The sequence below is a fragment of the Lemur catta genome, chromosome 18 (assembly GCF_020740605.2).
Source record: "Lemur catta isolate mLemCat1 chromosome 18, mLemCat1.pri, whole genome shotgun sequence".
In the NCBI taxonomy this organism is placed as follows: Eukaryota; Metazoa; Chordata; class Mammalia; order Primates; family Lemuridae; genus Lemur; species Lemur catta.
The window spans coordinates 22,614,467-22,631,710 of NC_059145.1; the positions used below are offsets into that span (position 1 = coordinate 22,614,467).

The following is a 17,244-nucleotide window of genomic DNA, read 5'->3' on the forward strand; positions in this document are numbered from 1 at the left end:
ACAAGCCCTGACTCTTTTATGATTTTGTTTTCCTGTTTTACAGCATTTTCCACTCAATACTTATAGGTCCCATGTTCCACTGCATCACAGTCCTGCTCTCTGTTAACTAATATGTTCCCCAAGTGCTGGCAGGTCGTTGGACTAAATGTTCCATGCAGACAGGTTTACTTTTCAACAAGGACCTTCTGAAGGCTGGGCAATGGTGGCTCAGGCCTGTAATCCCAGCACTTTGGGAGGCTGAAGCAGGAGGATTGTTTCAGGCCAGGAGTTTGAGACCAGCCTGGGCAACATAGCAAGACCCCATCTCTACAAAAAATTTTAAAATTTAGCTGGGTGTAATGGCATGTGCCTCTAGTCCCAGCTGCTCAGGCGGCTGAGACAGGAGAATTGCCTGAGCCCAGGAGTTTGAGGTTGCAGTGAGCTATAATCAGGCCACTGCACTGTAGCCTGAGCAACAGAGTGAGACCCTGTCTTTAAAAATAAAATAAAATATTTACTCTCTGGCCTTTTACAGAAAAAGTGTGCCAACCCATGATGAGCTAGGTCAGTAAGCGCCATAGGTTCTTTTTTATGAATCCCTAACTTCTTTTTCCCCCACAAGGCCAGGAATTAAAACCTCATATAGCCCGGGCTATAACAATAAAATATAAAATAAAATAAAATGCTTGATGTTTGGAAAGGAAAAACACAATCCAACCCTCAGTTTCCTCTCAAGGAAAACAAGTGGGTGACACTTCTTCCGTCACTCCTGGGCCGATGACAGACACTGCTGACCAGTCATAACACTCTCCCACGGGGTCTTAGAACCTTCTTCAAAGCAATGCCCAGGCAGCCACTACTTACCCATCAACTGGACTTGGCATTTGAGGGGAAAACTGCTTTCCATGCCTGGCCCAGTGGTCACCGTCCGGATCGGAAAATCACATAAGACAAAAATCCTATTTAGTAAGTAACTTTGGAACATCCTTTGGGTTGCCATGTCAGAGACAGGCGTAGCACATCTTGGTAGGTCCAGAGTTGAAATTTAATTCACTGTTTCTGTTTCTTTGTTCAAACACTAGATAAAGTAGTTGTCTTGTGATTAGGGACCATGTTGTATGAAAAATGCCTCCCTTTAAAGAGTAGATTCATTACAATGTACAATGCTGACACTGTCAGAGATACCCAAGAACTAAGCCCCACTGAGAATATTCTAGAGTCCCATCTAATGAAATGGCTTCATAGGTGGAATCACTGGCACTATTTACATTTTTTTTTCTTTTTCTCTCACAGCTAACCCTTCCTCTCTCTTGCAGGCGAGCACCTGGTGTTGAATTTGTATTAGGTAAACGCACATACATGGTGTTGCCAGGGGCTGGGGTGGGGGCGTCTATATTACCACCTTCTTCCTTAAACCAGGCCGCTCTCACCCTGTGTTTAGGTTTATGGAACTTTCAGGAAGACCCCAAAAGACACTCTTTTCAAATACTGGTGCAGATACTTGCTCAACAACCTGACATTAATGGCAATAGGTAAGAATTGGCTAAAAATAGGCATTATTGACAGCTGTGGAGACCTGCCCCTAAGGCCACATTTGCTGCCACAACTGAACCAGCTTTCCTTTAGGAGGTGATGGGGGCTGCGAATGAGGAGGCAGCGTCACTTAGCAGTTTCTCGCTTCTTCTTTCCTCCAGAAGTCGGAGAAGAGAACAGCAAGGAAAGTGAATATTTTACAAAGGAAATGTGGCAAGGCTATTGCAAGGGCACACCTGAGCCTGCGGGAATGAGGGCTATGGGTTGGGAGGAGCCAGGTGCACTGCGAAGCTCTGATTCGAGCCTTGCACAGTCGGCATCTTGACGACAGTTGTCAACTCTGAGAGTCAGCTGCAATCCACTGTGGGGTTTTCCAAGAGCCATCGTTCATGGACCCTGGAGCTCTAGAAGTTTAGCTTGCGAGTGTGAGCATGCCTTTGGCCATTTAAAAGCATTAAGCCAATTTTGGCAAAAGTCTGTAGCTGTTGGCATTTTCCATCTTTTTGTGTTGGATTTATGGAAAAGGGAATAAGAAGTGCAACGGTGAGGGCCTTTTTAATAATGTTTTAAGCTTTTAGATTCATGGGATCCCAATAAAATTAATAAGGTGTTGTTATATTCTTTGGGCAAAAAAGAAAGGCAGTGCATCCCTTTGCTTTGAAACAGATGGAAGAACTTAATAAGTATTATACCCAAAGTGCCACATAACCAAGTCATTAAAAACACTAAAGAATATTATTTGAAATCACATTAATATAAAGGCCATTACTATTAACATGGTGTCTATCCTGCGGTACTGTTTCACTAGGAGGGAGCAAGTTAAATTTCAATTTCAGTTGGATGGGCTGCCAAGGAGCTAGAAGGCCTTTTCTACAGATCAGAAAGCAGTTCACAATAGATTATTTAATTTCTGGCACAAACGGGAGAAGGACTGGGAAACATGGTATCAGAGTGAGCTAGGTGTTGTGGTGAGTCCCAGAACAAGGATGTCATGGCTTAGCAATGGTTCCTACCTTAGCTTCGGTTGCAGTTTGCCTCCAAGGCAAGAGCCCTTGTAAGAGATCACTGCCTGTTTCTGCGGCCCAGCATCCTTTACCCCTTTCCTCTGGTGACAGGTGCTCCCTTTACTAGGGGAAATGTGTCTTTCACACTTCTGACCAAGTTGTCCTGCAGGGGGCTGCCAATCATGGTACCCCACCCTTTTAGACCTAGAGTTGGCTCCTGCTCCTGGCTGAGCTCATCACAACACAGACCCATCTCCTCCACCCTGGCCACATGCTTCTGATCATCAATCAGCATCCTCTCCCATGATTGAACCTCTAGAGCTGGCAGGGAAGAGCTCTCTTTCCTCTCTGATTTTAAGTCTATAAGGACATGCCCTTGGTGGTGCCTTTGTTTGTGGTTTTATACCCGGTTGTGATAGCACACCCATCTGAATGAATGGCACATACAAAGGAACACACCAGAGAGAGTGAATGAACCATGCAAAAGAAGCAGTGGCAAGATCAAGGAGATTGAAAACATTCTTGGCATCCACAAGGCCTGCTTGACCCTGCCTGCTCCCTAGTTTGGTCATAGGAGCCAATAAATTCCATTTTGCTTAAATTAGTTAGAATTATGTTTCCATCATTTGCAGGCAAAGACCTCTGACAAATAAAGACATTTCAGCCTCTGTGTAGCTGGCACCCCACATTTCTCCTCTGGGCTACTGGGCCAAGTTTGTAACCCCTTTTATTCCGACCTGCTTCCGTAAGCTTTTGTGGAGTGCCTACTATGTGCAGGCACTGTGATGAGCCCTGAGGATACGATTGTGAGGAAGACTCAGGGTCCCTGCCCTCTTGGTACCCATGCCTGAGTATAACAAGACCTCCTGCATCCCCTTTCTGCTCCTATGGAATTTGGAGTTCTGAAGCACCTGACTCACCTTTCCCGTGCCTTCTTCTTCATCGTCCTCATTCTGAACTGCTCACCTGAACTTGGCTTTTTGTTTTTCTTGACCTACTTGTGCCCAACTACCCCCATTTACCAAGTGCTAAACTCACTTCTCTGCCTGGATTATTGACCTCTGGGTACTCCAATGTCTTGCTCTCTCCAGTGTGTGAATCTAACCCACCACCTCCATAACCTCTCCAAGACTCAGTTTTACCATCCGTAAAATAGAGGTAATAATAATACCTATTTTATAGTTCATGGTGACAATTAAATGCTTAATGGCTGCTTCATAAAAGCAAATCAACATACCATAGCTGAAGTTAGTATCTGATGTTTCTAACTCTAATAATCAGGTCTCAAACAGTAGAGTTACATTTTTTATTTTTAATATTAAAGCAAATAATGCTATGAAAAGAATCCTGTAGATCAGAAAACCTGTACATTTTTTTAATTTTAATGTTTCAGAGTTCTATTATTGGGCAGAAATCTCATGGGAAAAAATACATTTGCACTGGATTTCCTATTTGGACTTTTCTCCAGGCAAACCTGAGAGAAGACATTCTTAGGGATAAACTTGTCTCTGATTCTGGTCAGAATGAAATGTGCAAAAAGAGACTGGTTGTGTGTGTGTGTGTGTGTGTGTGCACTTATGCACACATTTGGAATAGAGAAAGAATGCTCTACTATACTTCACAAATGGAGTACATTTGAACTTACAAGTTTCAAATGTCCTTATACCTTTTTTATTTTCAAGCTGATTGCATTGGATGCATATTTAAGGTTTCTACACTTCCAAACCTGTCCAGCCTGTTTGTCCTCTCTGTGCAAGGATCCTGTGACTGTGTTTGAATAAATAGTGCCACTTCATAGTCTCGGGGCGGGCAGCAGTGGCAGGAAGGGGGTTTGCTTCTCCACCCATCTAATAGGATGGGGTGGTGGGTGTGAAACCCACTAAGTCAATGCCTGACATTACTGTAGCTTCTTTTCTAAGGAATATCAGGAAGAAATCAATCTTCCTTTCTGAGGAATATCTGGATGTCCATTTGAGGACCCTGAATCCATGCTAATTTTCAAAGTACCTCAGTGGTCCAAGCAGTTCTATAAATGCAGTGGTGGGGATCTTACCTGGCCTTGTGTTTTACCAGGGTGGGCACACACACACACACACACACACACACACACACACACACACACAGTGACATGAGGATCATCTGCACATCAGCTACTATGGGCTTGTCATCCCAGATGTTCCACTGACACAAAAGCATTTTTCTTCTCCTCTCCTGCAGTCTGTATTGGAATAATTAGTGCCATAATCCGGGAATTCCAGGGCTGTGCTTCCTTTAAACAAAATAATCACTTTGGGTCTTTTTCAGTCACCCTTTAGCCAGTGATTTCCATGCTTATATTTCATTAGTGCCTTATCTCTTTTGATTACTGTTTGTCATCTACAATGTTATTAAATAATAATATATTGAAGCCAATTGTAGTTCTGTCTGCTGATACCAGCAATCCTCACCTACCTTCATGCCATAGTGTCTGTAACCTGGGTTGCTTATTTAGATATTAAGTCTCCAGGTGGCCTAAAGTTGACTGGGAAATTCACTTTGTACATCTTAAATTTGATATTTGGTTTAATTCCATCCTACATATATGAATCAGGTTCTTACTGTATGTGGGATATTGTGTTAGGCTCTAGGATACAAGGATAAATAAAACACCCTACCCTTCACAAAGCTTTTCGTCTCATGTAAAGTGTGTGTTAAAGATCTCCTGAAGTAACAGAGAGCCCACACATTAATTTTCTCAATTAATAAGGAAAGATATCATCTCATGTTTCATCAGGGAATATATTATCTCAGGATATCTTCAGGGAGGGCAGCTGGCACACAATACTTGAAGGCTCCAGTTTCCCTTCTTTATGATTGTCTTGTTAGAATCAACTCTGACTATTGGTTTCATCTGTGAGCTGACAGCAAGCTGGCTCTGCCAGATGTGAGTGAGGTTTCCCAGAAACCCCCTCAGTTGATTTCCCCTTATAAGTCTTAATGGCCAGTATGGATCACATGCTCTTTCCTAAACCAATCACTTGGCCAAGAGAGTGGGATTACTATAACTGGCCTAGGCTCATCCTTTCCAGTACAATGGATGTTGGGTAATCACCCATGACCTCAACAGCTGAGCAGACAAGAGAAGTGAGAAATTCACTAGAGTGTAGTATGTGCTATGATTGGAGGCTACGTGAGATTCTGAAAAAAATTGCCTGTGCATAGGCTACCATGTTTAATGATTTATTGTGAAAAACATTTTTCTTACTAAGCTAAAAGCTTTTCTGAAGTCTGTACAGAGTACTGTGATTATATTCCCTATTATCTACCACTATGCTTCTTACACTGAGATGTATGCACTCTCCTCATCAGTGTTTTGAGAGATGTCCCGAAAGATTATGGAAAACCAAAATAAACACTCTTCCTGGAGCAGCAGTTTTACTTATTGTGTTTTTAGAAAGAAAAATAAAAGCTATATTATGAAAAAGAATATAAAATCCACAGACATCTTTAAGATAAAATAGGTAAATTCAATTTCTGATTGCTAAAATTGCATTGGGACATCCCCCTGTCCCCTGATAGTATATATTCCCTCCTCTCTGCCATGTAGTTTACTTGGATGGAATAGTTGAAGTGGCCTTGCCTCCATATATTTTCATTGCTGTAGAAGGAAATTAAATTAATCTGGATGCTTTACTCTCCACACAGCCATATTTCAGTGATTATAGTCCTTTAAAAATTCTTCTCCAGCCTAAACATAATGTGATGTTTATGTAGTTGTGCTTTATCATGTAAACATAATATTTGCATTTTAAATATTTCTATGCTGCATATCATAAATTATTTATTTTAATTATTTATCCTCTCTAAAACCTTACAGTACTGTGTATGGAAAATGGCATCCAAAATGGAAGTAAAGAATTCCAGTAACTGTTGGGATTCTCTGCACTCCTGTAGGTAATCAGTTAACCGACTTAAGTATTCTCTTTTAGAAATAGAAACAGAACAAATCCACAAGGCAAATAAGTTTACATCGTCTTATCCCGCTCCTAGTATAGCTTGACTAGAAGCAGAACTAGTTTCCGAATGCCCCAAAGCACTCTCGAAAGGGGTTTAGAGAACTAAGCCACTTAGGAGGAACAAATATGTCTCAGATAATCCTTGCTGCTACCATCAAGACCTATTTGAATCAGGTCAAATTAAGATTAAGATGATTCAGATACAGAGACCTTGCCCGCCATCTTCTTTCTTAGCACACAGGGTCTCATTCTGTGTTAGAAATATCTCACACTCAAGCCATCTCCGATCACCTTCCTGGTCCTAACCGTTTTATCCCAGTGTTGTTTTCTTGTTTGTTTTTCATCCAGCAATTAGTCCCATCCAATACCAACCTCAGCTTTCTCCAGGCTTCTTCCTTGGGAAATGCTTCCAGACCTAAGGAATAGGTTCCAAGCTTTATCATTCTTGTCTCTTGGTCAGTTCTAAGATTTCTCTTAAGTGGCACCCAATTTTTTTTTAAATGAGGAAAGAGTTTCCTTTTGTAGGGCTTTTCCATTTCCATCTACTCAATTAACAGGTTTATTGAGTGTCTACCATGAGCCAGGCACCGTGCTAAGCAATGGCAATACAGTGGTCACCAGACGAGCATGGTCCCTGCACTCATGGAGCTGATGGTTTGGTGATGACATCAGGCCTTAAGCAGCTAATTTTAAATGTCATAAATGTCATGAGAAAGGAGGTTCAGGCTGCTGTGATGGGGCACGTACCTGCTTTGGGGGCTCAACTGTAAAGCTAAGGCTTGAAGGAAAAATAGAAATTCACTGGATGAACTCTTTGGGTGGAGAAGAGTGTTCAGGACTGAAGGAACAGCAAATACGAAGCACCTGGGGCAAAAGGGTTGGAACCTAAAAGAAGACCAGTATGGCCTTCAGTGATGAGGCAAAACCTGAAACAGAAGCATAGACAACAAGCAATTCTCCTTGTCTTGAAGGACACTAGAGTGAATGAGATGAAAATGCCAGGCTTCAGGTGGGGACATCCTCTCTCAGGTTTCTCAGCAGACTACAATCCTAAAGGTTTCTGCAGTGGAAGCTGGACTGTACTCATGCCACCACACTCTTCTAAGCCATGGGGAGCGTTGTGAATGAAATACCAAATATTGACCCACTTGGCAATGGATATAATCAATTTCATTTGCTGCTTAAAGAATTTATGTGAATTGGTGGCTGAGTACAGTGGCTCACACCTATAATCCCAGGGCTTTGGAAGGCCGAGGCAGGAAGATGGCTTGAGGCCAGGAGTTTGAGACCAGCCTGGGCAACATAGCGAGACCCTGTCTCTACAAAAAAATTTAAAAATTAGCTGGGTATGGTGATGTGCACCTGTAGTCCCAGCTACTTGGGAGGCTAAGGTGGGAGGAACATTTAAGCCCAGGAGTTTAAGGCTCTAGTGAACTATGATCGCACCACTGCATTACAGCCTGGTCAACAGAGTGACACCCTGTCTCTTAAAAATAAAAACAAACAAAAAAATCCAATTTATGTAAATTTGAGATTGCTAAGGTGGAAAACAATCCACCAATCATTGCACTTAGGATTCTTCCCTTAAGACTTATTTGTTCCAAATATTCTTTTCTTCCTTTAAATACAGTTTTACCATGGTACCTTGAATGATTTTCCTAAAAATACTTGAATTCTGATTATTATATTGCCTTTTGCTGCCATTGAATTGCCACTTCTTTACTCTTTTAAAAGAACTTTCCATACATATAGTATTTGGTATATGTTTGGATGACATAGACTATGTCAGCGAGTATATATCAGAAACTTGGAACAGTGGTGCCTTTGGGGAGGGGAGAAGGGCAGGTTGGCCACTTGGTTACATAATGCCTCTATGTGGTTCAGATGAAAATGACTCTTTTCTCCAAGCCATGAGTTGTGGCTTATCCAGCAGAGCCCTGGCTAGCTTACAGCTCCCCTCACTGCCTCAATCAGATGCCATTGTGCAACGAATGACTTGAACAGCCTTACGTGACAACCCTGGAAGTGAGGAGCTAAGGAACAAGGATTGAGGAAGGCTTACATTTCATTCGCTGCCTAGCCTTTTTTATGATTGCATATACATTTCAAAATTAGAAATCAAAGAGTAGTATGTGCAAAATTATAGCTAGAGAGGAGGAATAAGTTCTATAAACACTGCAGGATGACTATAGTTAACAATAATATATAGTTTGAAATAGCTAGGAGGATATTGAATGTTCCCAACACAAAGAAACGATAAATGTTTTAGATGATCGATATGCTAATTACTCCAAACTGAACACCCTATATATGTATTGGAACATCACTATGAGCCCCATAAATATGTACAGCTATTATGTGTCAATTGAAAATTAAAATTTTTTAAAAGTATTTAAAAAGGTAGTATGTGGTGATATAAAAAAAATAGGAAGGGAAAGCCCTCCACCAAAATAAATAAAAATCATCCAGTGATCCCAGGTCAGCAATCACTGCTATCAATAACTTAGCACATTTTCCTCTAGGTTTTTTTTCCTGCATGCATGCACTCAGTTTCACAACGAGTCCGTGTATAGTATTTTTTCCTTCTTTTATTTTTACCCTGTTTTATATAATAGGCATTTTTTCCCAAATCAAGAGAAATCTGAACACTTTTCTTCTGAAGAAAATGAGTATTATGTGCTCATTGTAGAATATTTGGAAAATATAGGTACAAGCTAAGATGTGTGCTATATTTTTGCCTTTTATGGGTAACAGCTTTATTGTGATTATTAATAATTTACATGCCATAAAGCTCGTCTATTTAAAATACACAATTCAGTGACTTTTCACGTTTACTGAGTTGGGCAACCATCACTATAATCTAACTTTAGAACATTTTCATTGTCCTGAAAAAAAAACCCTGTACCTATGAGCAGTCACTCCCTATTTTCCTCTACACTCCCTCCAAACTCCCTCAGCCCTAGGCAACCATTGATCTACTTTCTGTCTATATAGATTTGCCTAATCTAGACATTTTATAGCATATAATACATGGTCCTTTGTGATTGGCTTCTTTGACTTAATTTTGTTTTAAGACAGGGGTTTGCTATGTTGCCCAGGCTGGTCTCGAACTCCTGGCATCAAGCAATCCTCCTATCTCAGCCTCCCAAGAAGCTGGGATTACAGGTCCCAGCAACTGTGCCTGGCTTTCTTTCATTTAATGTAGTGTTTTTGAGATTCATCCATGTTGTGGCATAGATTTCACTCCTTTTTTGTAAAGTTATCTATTTTTTTATTGATTGCTTTTTAGTTATTGATTGATCAATTTTTATTCACATGCCATAAAATTTACCTTTTTAAATCGTACAATTTCATGGTTTTTAGTATATTCACAGGTTGTACAACTATTACCACAATCTAATTCCAGATTATTTTCATCACCTCAAAAAGAAATTCCATACTCATTAATAGTCATTACGTATTCACCCCACCCCACCCCCCAAAGCCTTGGCAACCACTAATCTAATTTCTTTCTCTATGGATATGTGGCCTTTTTGACTGGCTTCTTTTACTCAACATAATGTTTTCAGGACTCATCCACATTGTAGTATATATCAGTACTTCGTTCCTTTTTATGGCTGAATAATAGTCCATCATAGATATACCACATTCTGTGTGTCCACTCATCAGGTGATAGACATTTGAGTGGTTTCCACCTTTTGGTTATTACAAATAATGCTGCTGTGAACATTCATGTCCAAGATTTTGTGTGAACATATGTTTTCAGTTCTCTTGGGTATATACCTCATTCCTTCTTTGCTAAATAAAATTCTCTTAATGGATATATCACATTTTAAAAATCTATTTATCAGCTGATAGACATGTGGATTATTTCCACCTTTTGGCTAGGATGAATAATGCTGCCATGAACATTCATGTACAAATTTTTTTTTAAACACCTATTTTCACTTTTTCACACCTATATACCTAGGGATGAAATTGCTGGATCATATAGTAATTCTGTTTAGCTTTTTAGGAATATCAGACTTTCCACAGTACCTATACCATTTTACATTCCCACCAGCAATGTATGAAAATTGCAATTTCTCCACATTTTTGCCGACATTTGTTATTGTCCATCTTTTTTATTATAACCATTCTGGTGGGTGTAAAGTAGTGTATCATTGTGGTTTTGATTTGCATTTCCCTAATGATTAAAGACAAATGATGTTGAGCATCTTTTCATGTGATGACAACATTTTTCTTATTTTGTTCCTTTTCTTCAAAGAGGGACATCTCTTTCAGAACTCTTTAGAAAGCTTCACTTTATATCTTATTGCCAGAATTGGGCATTGCCCCCTTCCTTTAGATTAATATTTCATCTTAGTGGCATGGAAAATAGCCATCCACAAAATCAGCTCCTCTGAAAAAGAAGGGAATGGCTGGTGGATAGACAACAAACGTTATCTGCCAAAATATATAAACATACAAAGAATAAACCAAAACTACCTGGAAGCCCACCAGACTGAGATAATGATGGAATCTTTTTAGGGTGAGGAGGTCTACGTTACATTTCTTTGGTGCTAGCTCCTTCAGAAGTGAAATTCCTCTTTTCTTTCTCTGTTATTGACTCAAGATCAGATCATGCAGTTTTCTTCATTCCTCTCAAATACTGCTTCCAGCTCCCTGAACTCTTGGTCTGAAGAATACACAGCTGTTTTCTCAACTGTGTAAAATCTCCACAGGCCTCGAGGCCTGTAGCCTGCACCTTTCTGCTGCTTCTTCTTCTTGTAGACAATTCATTTTGTAGTTGAGAACAATGTGTCACTACTGTGAACTCTGAAGTTGATTTTAGGATAACAAGGTACAAGAAATACTTTTACATCCCTTTTTTTTTGGACGCTAGACTTTTCTTTTGTTTTTACTGCAGAGAGCCAAATAGTTGAAATTCCTAGCAATAATCCTACCAAATTATTCTGTATTTTTAGTGATATTAGGAAAACAGTCTGTTTCTATAACCTATTTGCCCAGAGTATACTTGGCCTTGAGGGTCTTTGATATTTTGCAAGCCATTTAATATTGGCTGATTTCTGTTACTCATTTTACTGCAGTTACCTACACATAGGTGACGTGGTTGGTCTTTGGAGAGTCAAGAGTTTGCATTTATCTTTTTGTTTTTCTTCTACCATTTATGACTGAAGAGTCAGAGTTTCAAGTAACTCCCTTTCTATCTCCCATAAAAAATTCTGTTACTATTCATTATAGATTTTGTTTTTCTTCTCATCATTGTTTTATTATTTAAACTGGGTAAACCCAAAGGGTGAACTTTTTCCACACTAAGTTCCTGGAGTAATAAATACATCTTAGAGCCAACCATACCTACTAGAGACTGAATGTTTGTGTCCTCCCACAAACTGTCCACTCTATGGTACTTTTACTTACAAATTTTAGTATGAGGCCAAAGCCAATTATAACTTAGAAATATAAAACAAATGTGTTCTTTTGTCTCTCAGAGTAGAACTACTGAGAAATGAGCAGCTACACCATTTTAAAATGCTATTATAAATGCTTTCACACTGATCTTTGCCAAGTCACCCAGCTTCTCTGCACCTCAGTTTCTTCATTCATGAAATGGGACCAAAATAACTTTCTCTGCTTGATCTTAGAAAAATATGTATTGTGAGAATTAACTGGTGATATAACTAAAGCTGCCTTTATTTAGGAAAAAAAGGGTGCTATATGGACCAATTTATTACTATTTTATTTTGGTCGTTGTTGATATGCACGTCCATTAATTAAAAATAAAAGGTGGCAAATTATGGAGGTGGGAGGTCAGTCACAAGATTGATACTATTTCTTCTTCCTTAAAGAAGGCCAGCCCTTTTCCTCCGATGTCCTTGGCACCATTCTTCCCTTCATGTGCTTATACATCTACACAGATGACTTCTAAAATTTGACCTGGCGAGAATTTCCAACATCTGCTCAGGGGATCAACTAGTAAAAATGGGGACACTGCAAAGTCGAGCCCTGTGTTGCTCCCTCTTTCGGTACATCTTCATACAACAAAGAGGGTGTCCTTCCTCTTTCCTCTGAGCGAGGGGAATTTGATTTGATAAAATAAAAGATGAGTTTTTTGAGGAAGATGAGAAAGGTTTTTTTCCCCCCTTTTCTTCTAGAAGTGGAATGCATTTGCCAAAGAATACATGCTGAATGTGCTGGATAATATTGTTATTATTATGCCTTAGTGCTGGATATTATGTTGCTTGTAGTGTTTTTAGCCCTTAGGGATGCCAAAAAGCCTTTCATAGTCATGAGGGCAGCTGCAGAACTGAAGCAGCCTGTGGTCAGCCTGGAACTGTGAGTGACAATGGCTGCTTCCTCCACTTCAGCCTTCCACCACCTCTACGTTTTTTCCTTCCGAATCCCCCTGCTGGAAGCCAACACTGAGGGACGTCCCTTGCTCTCTCAGCCCAAGGGAAAGGGGAGAGGAGAGAAAGCAGGAGAGTGGTGAGGAGCAAGTCCACTAGCCTCTGGCTCAGCTGGCACTGAAGCAGAGCTTGTCTCCCTCCAAGCCTCCCACCTCCTTATGGGGATGCTGAGGGAGGCGAGACATACAGACCCCTGAGTGAGGTTGGGTGGCACCTTCCTCCCACCTACCTCTTATTCCATTCTGTGTGTGAAGGACCCACGGTCCCCAGGGGCTGAGAAACAGGGGACTCCTTCAGCTTAGTCAGGTAGACATCCTCATGACCCCACCTCAAGGCTTCTCTTTGCACCCCTGGAACTGTGCAGCTGCTCCCTACTGGACTTCCCTAGCCCCCCTATGCTCCAGCATCCCCTCCTGCCATTCTCTCTTAAGTTCCACAAATGTGGGATCCTTCTTGCCACAGGTCCTTGTCCTCACAGCTGCCCATGCCTTAGACTGCTATAGTGCACCCCCATCACCTGGCTCTCTGTGACTCAGCCTTCAGGACTCGGCTCAAGTGGCAGGTCCTCAGGGAGGCATTCCCTGTTCCCCATCCTCCCTCAGGTGTCTCTGTCATAACCCCTGTTGTTTAGATGTCCGACTTCCCCATGCTCCTCCAAGACTCCCTTAGAGAAAGATGGTCTTGGTTTTATCACTGTGGTCTAAGTGCAAACTCAACACATGATTTTTTAATGAACAAGGGTATGTATGTTGGGAATGGCTGAACTACTTTCTGTATTCACTGTTGAGACAAATAGTCATTTATGGGTCAGTTCAATGTGTATCATCCATGGCCTGCTATGTGCCAGCCATTGGGGGAACAAACATGAATAAGACCCTTTCCCACCTCCCACCAGTGCTTTCTGAATGAGGGTAGGGACAGTCAGTAACGTGAGGAAAGGCTTTCTGTTGTCGCTTCCACAATGACTAGGGCTTTACTGGTGTTTAGTGGGAAGAGCTCAAGGTCACTACACACCTTCCAGTGTGTGGGATACTCCTGCTTAAGGAAGGCTCTTCCCAGTCACCCTTGCCTCCATGTCACGTCGCAGGGGTCCCTCGCAGAGCTTTCCATCTAATAGAGAAAAGTGCACTGAAGGTGGCAATATCCGCCACGTGTGTAGGGAGAGACTTTCTGAACAGGAAATGGCCCAAGGGAGACATCAGCATTCCACTCTGGGGTCAGTGTGGGAGGAATTTATTTTTTTAAACATGCCAAAGGAAAGACTTCTACTACTACTAAGGAACCTCTAATTTAAATGGAATGATAAACCCAAAAATAAAGTATGAAAATAAAAATAGCTTATGATGAAAAATATTCCTCCTTTTACAATAAATATCCAAAAAAAGATAAGTAAAAATAATGGGAAATGGCATTCCAGTTATTTCTTAAAAGCCTTTGAGTTCATTATACTCAAAATTGTGAGTGTGTGAAAACCAGTATAGAGGGATTGCTTCATTTCTTCCCCAATTTGCCTTTTGGGAAGAAAATATTAAGAAGGAAGAATGTTTCCTCACAATGAAAGTCATGTGAGAGGAAGAACAGGGGTACAGCATTGACCTAGACCAGGGTTCCTCAACCTCGGTACCAGTGACATTTGGGGCAGGAGAGTCCTTTGTTGTGGGGGGCTGTCCAGTGCGTGGTAGGATGTTTAGCAGCACCCTGACCTCTACCCACTGGATGCCAGTAGCACCTCCCAACTGTAACTACCAAAAATGTCTCCACACATTGCCAAATGTTCCATGGTGATAAGGGGGTGTGAAATTGCCCCTGGTTGAGAGTTATTGAACTAGACTTGTTTTCATTCACCTTAAGCCGTATATCAGACACTGTTGGTCTATCAGAATTTAGCCACACTGGTTTTTCAGGTAGGTAGAGAGTACACTTCGAAAATGGCCATAGATATTAGGTTGACTTTGTGGTTTTGCCAGGCAGAGGGGACCACTGGACACCACTCTGTTACCAACTTGCTATCTCTTTCTAGATAGAGGGTTTGACACTTTGTCCTATCTTCCTGGCACTGTGCTCTTCCTCCTGCCAGTTGCTCAAAGGAGAACCTACAGGAGCCTCAGGGATAATGACAATTTCTCTTTTGCGTCCATAGCAGAACTCCCAGATGTATGAGTAATGCTGTCACCTGAAGCATCTTCTTAAGCCTCCGGAGAGAGCTGCAGGAAATTACAGTGTATTGCAGGGAACTCTGATGCTGAGGAGGAGAGAAAATCCTCTTCTTAAATTGAAAAGAAAAAGAAAAAGCAAGATAATTTTGAAGCTAGCTGGATTTAGCTCTCTTTCCATGGAGAATTTTAGACCAGCTTCAAGGGTGTGTGTCTGGGATCCGGTTTGTGCCACGTGGCTAGTCCATTTTAAAGGATGATGCCACACTGGGGTCGCTCTTTTCTCCATGGCTACACATCTGGGTTCACTTGCCACCCCATGTCAGTCCCTGCAGTGGAGGAAGTTGCACTTCCCACCTTCTAAAATCCCACTCATCCCCAACCTTCGAACTTCTGCAGCAGAGGAAAGCCATTTGGATAAGAAAAAGCACTGATGTTTATATTGCTGGGAACAAGATGTCCTCTCCTGTCTTGCATCCAGCTTTAATCATACACTAATTTTCTGAGTCCACAGGAAAGGTTGGCTCTGGAGGGGAAGAACAAGCTTCAAAAAGCTTTTCGGGAACTTGAAGGAGAGCAACAGAACTGTTCCCTGAAAACAAGTCACCACCAACTTTCACCCTACTATGCAGAAAGGAATAGGAAAGCACGTGTAGATTATTAGTTGAAATTTGAAAACACATTTTACTTATAGTATTTTATTTGAGTTCCAAAAATGGAAACAATTTCTGATTTGGGTAGTGATGGGGGCTAGTTTTCTTTGGGTGTTCACCCTTTGCCAGACACCAGGCTAAATCCCTTGTACAAGAATATTTTACTTAATTTTCCTCAAATCCTTTGTAGTAGGTTCTGCTATCCCCATTTCATGCACGAGGACATTGAGACTGTGCTGGTTTAAAGAGTTTCTTCAAGGTCCCACAGGTCCCGAGGAGCAGGGATTTGAAATCAGGTGTGTCTCTTTTAGGAGATTTAGCTCTAACCAGCATACACTACCACCGTGGTAGTTCTCCAATTCTAGTGTGAGTTGGAATTCCGCCATCAGCCAGGTCGGATCACTGACCTCATGCCCATAGTTTCTGATTCTGGGGCCGCCTGAGAACTAGTATCTCTAGCAAGTTCCCAGGTGATGCTGATGCTGCTGGTCTAGAGACCACACTTGGAGAAGCCCTATTATAATCACATCCCATTTTCTAAAAAATAGTGTCAGCACTGACTTTGGAAACCTTGAATGACAGTGATGGAGGTTGAAATTGACCACTGACATTAGACCTATGCACAGATGGCTAACAGCAGAGGTGTTTCTAGATCATCTTCTCTTAGAGGACGGTGTCATGAGACAGAGGTAATTGACCTGTTGTAGGTTTTATTCTGGTATTCCCTTGGCTGCCTGGCATTTTCGAGAACACAGTCGAACTACATCGTTAAAAAATAATAAAAATGTAACACCACCATTCGCTCATTATTGATAGGCCATTTTTGAAGTTCGGTAGTTTTCCATCAGCATGATGACATTTCCTTTTCAACACTTAGTTCATTTTCATTTGATTCAGTAAAATTTATTGTATTCAGATACTTTATAAACACCGTGACCATTATCTTGGAAAATACTGTCAGAATACTGACACATAATGAGTACATAAAGTAGATTTACTGTGAAGAAAGATTTGCAAATCTTGGATCAGGTCTTGTGTCCTATTAACTAATCCAACCAAAACTCTTAGTCAATTTTATTAGCTATAAAAGAAATGTCATTTAAAAGTTTTCTGATAACATTTACTTTGAAAACAACAAGCACTTTGAGGATGGATTTGGTGTTCTTTGTCTTTTGACTGATTGAGTTTCACCTGAATTAAGATTCTAAAGGCACATTTGAAACCTGAAATCAAGCTTGTCCATAATCTCTTCTGGAGACTTCTGAGCCCGTTCAGAAGAAAGGCTTTGGTGCCTTACCCTTCTGCCACTTAATAGCAGAGATAACAACCCAGGTGTGAAACTGCCAATAAAATACCGACCATTGTCCTACAGCTAGAGTCAGGACAAAACTCCATCCTGGAATTTGCTGCAGTGCTTTTGCTGTAAGGGCTGTTATTTTATATGGCACTGAAATTTTTATATGTTCTAATAAAAAAAATAGAGACTGGTGGTAAGTGGGACTTTTGGGGCTCTCTTTTCC

The 17,244-nt window shown here is 41.0% G+C and overlaps 1 protein-coding gene across 1 annotated transcript in view; it reads left to right on the forward strand.

The window, feature by feature from the left end:
• FRMD4B (FERM domain containing 4B) overlaps nucleotides 1–17,244 on the forward strand; it is a 293,677-nt gene that overhangs the window by 109,117 nt on the left and 167,316 nt on the right. The window lies entirely within an intron of this gene.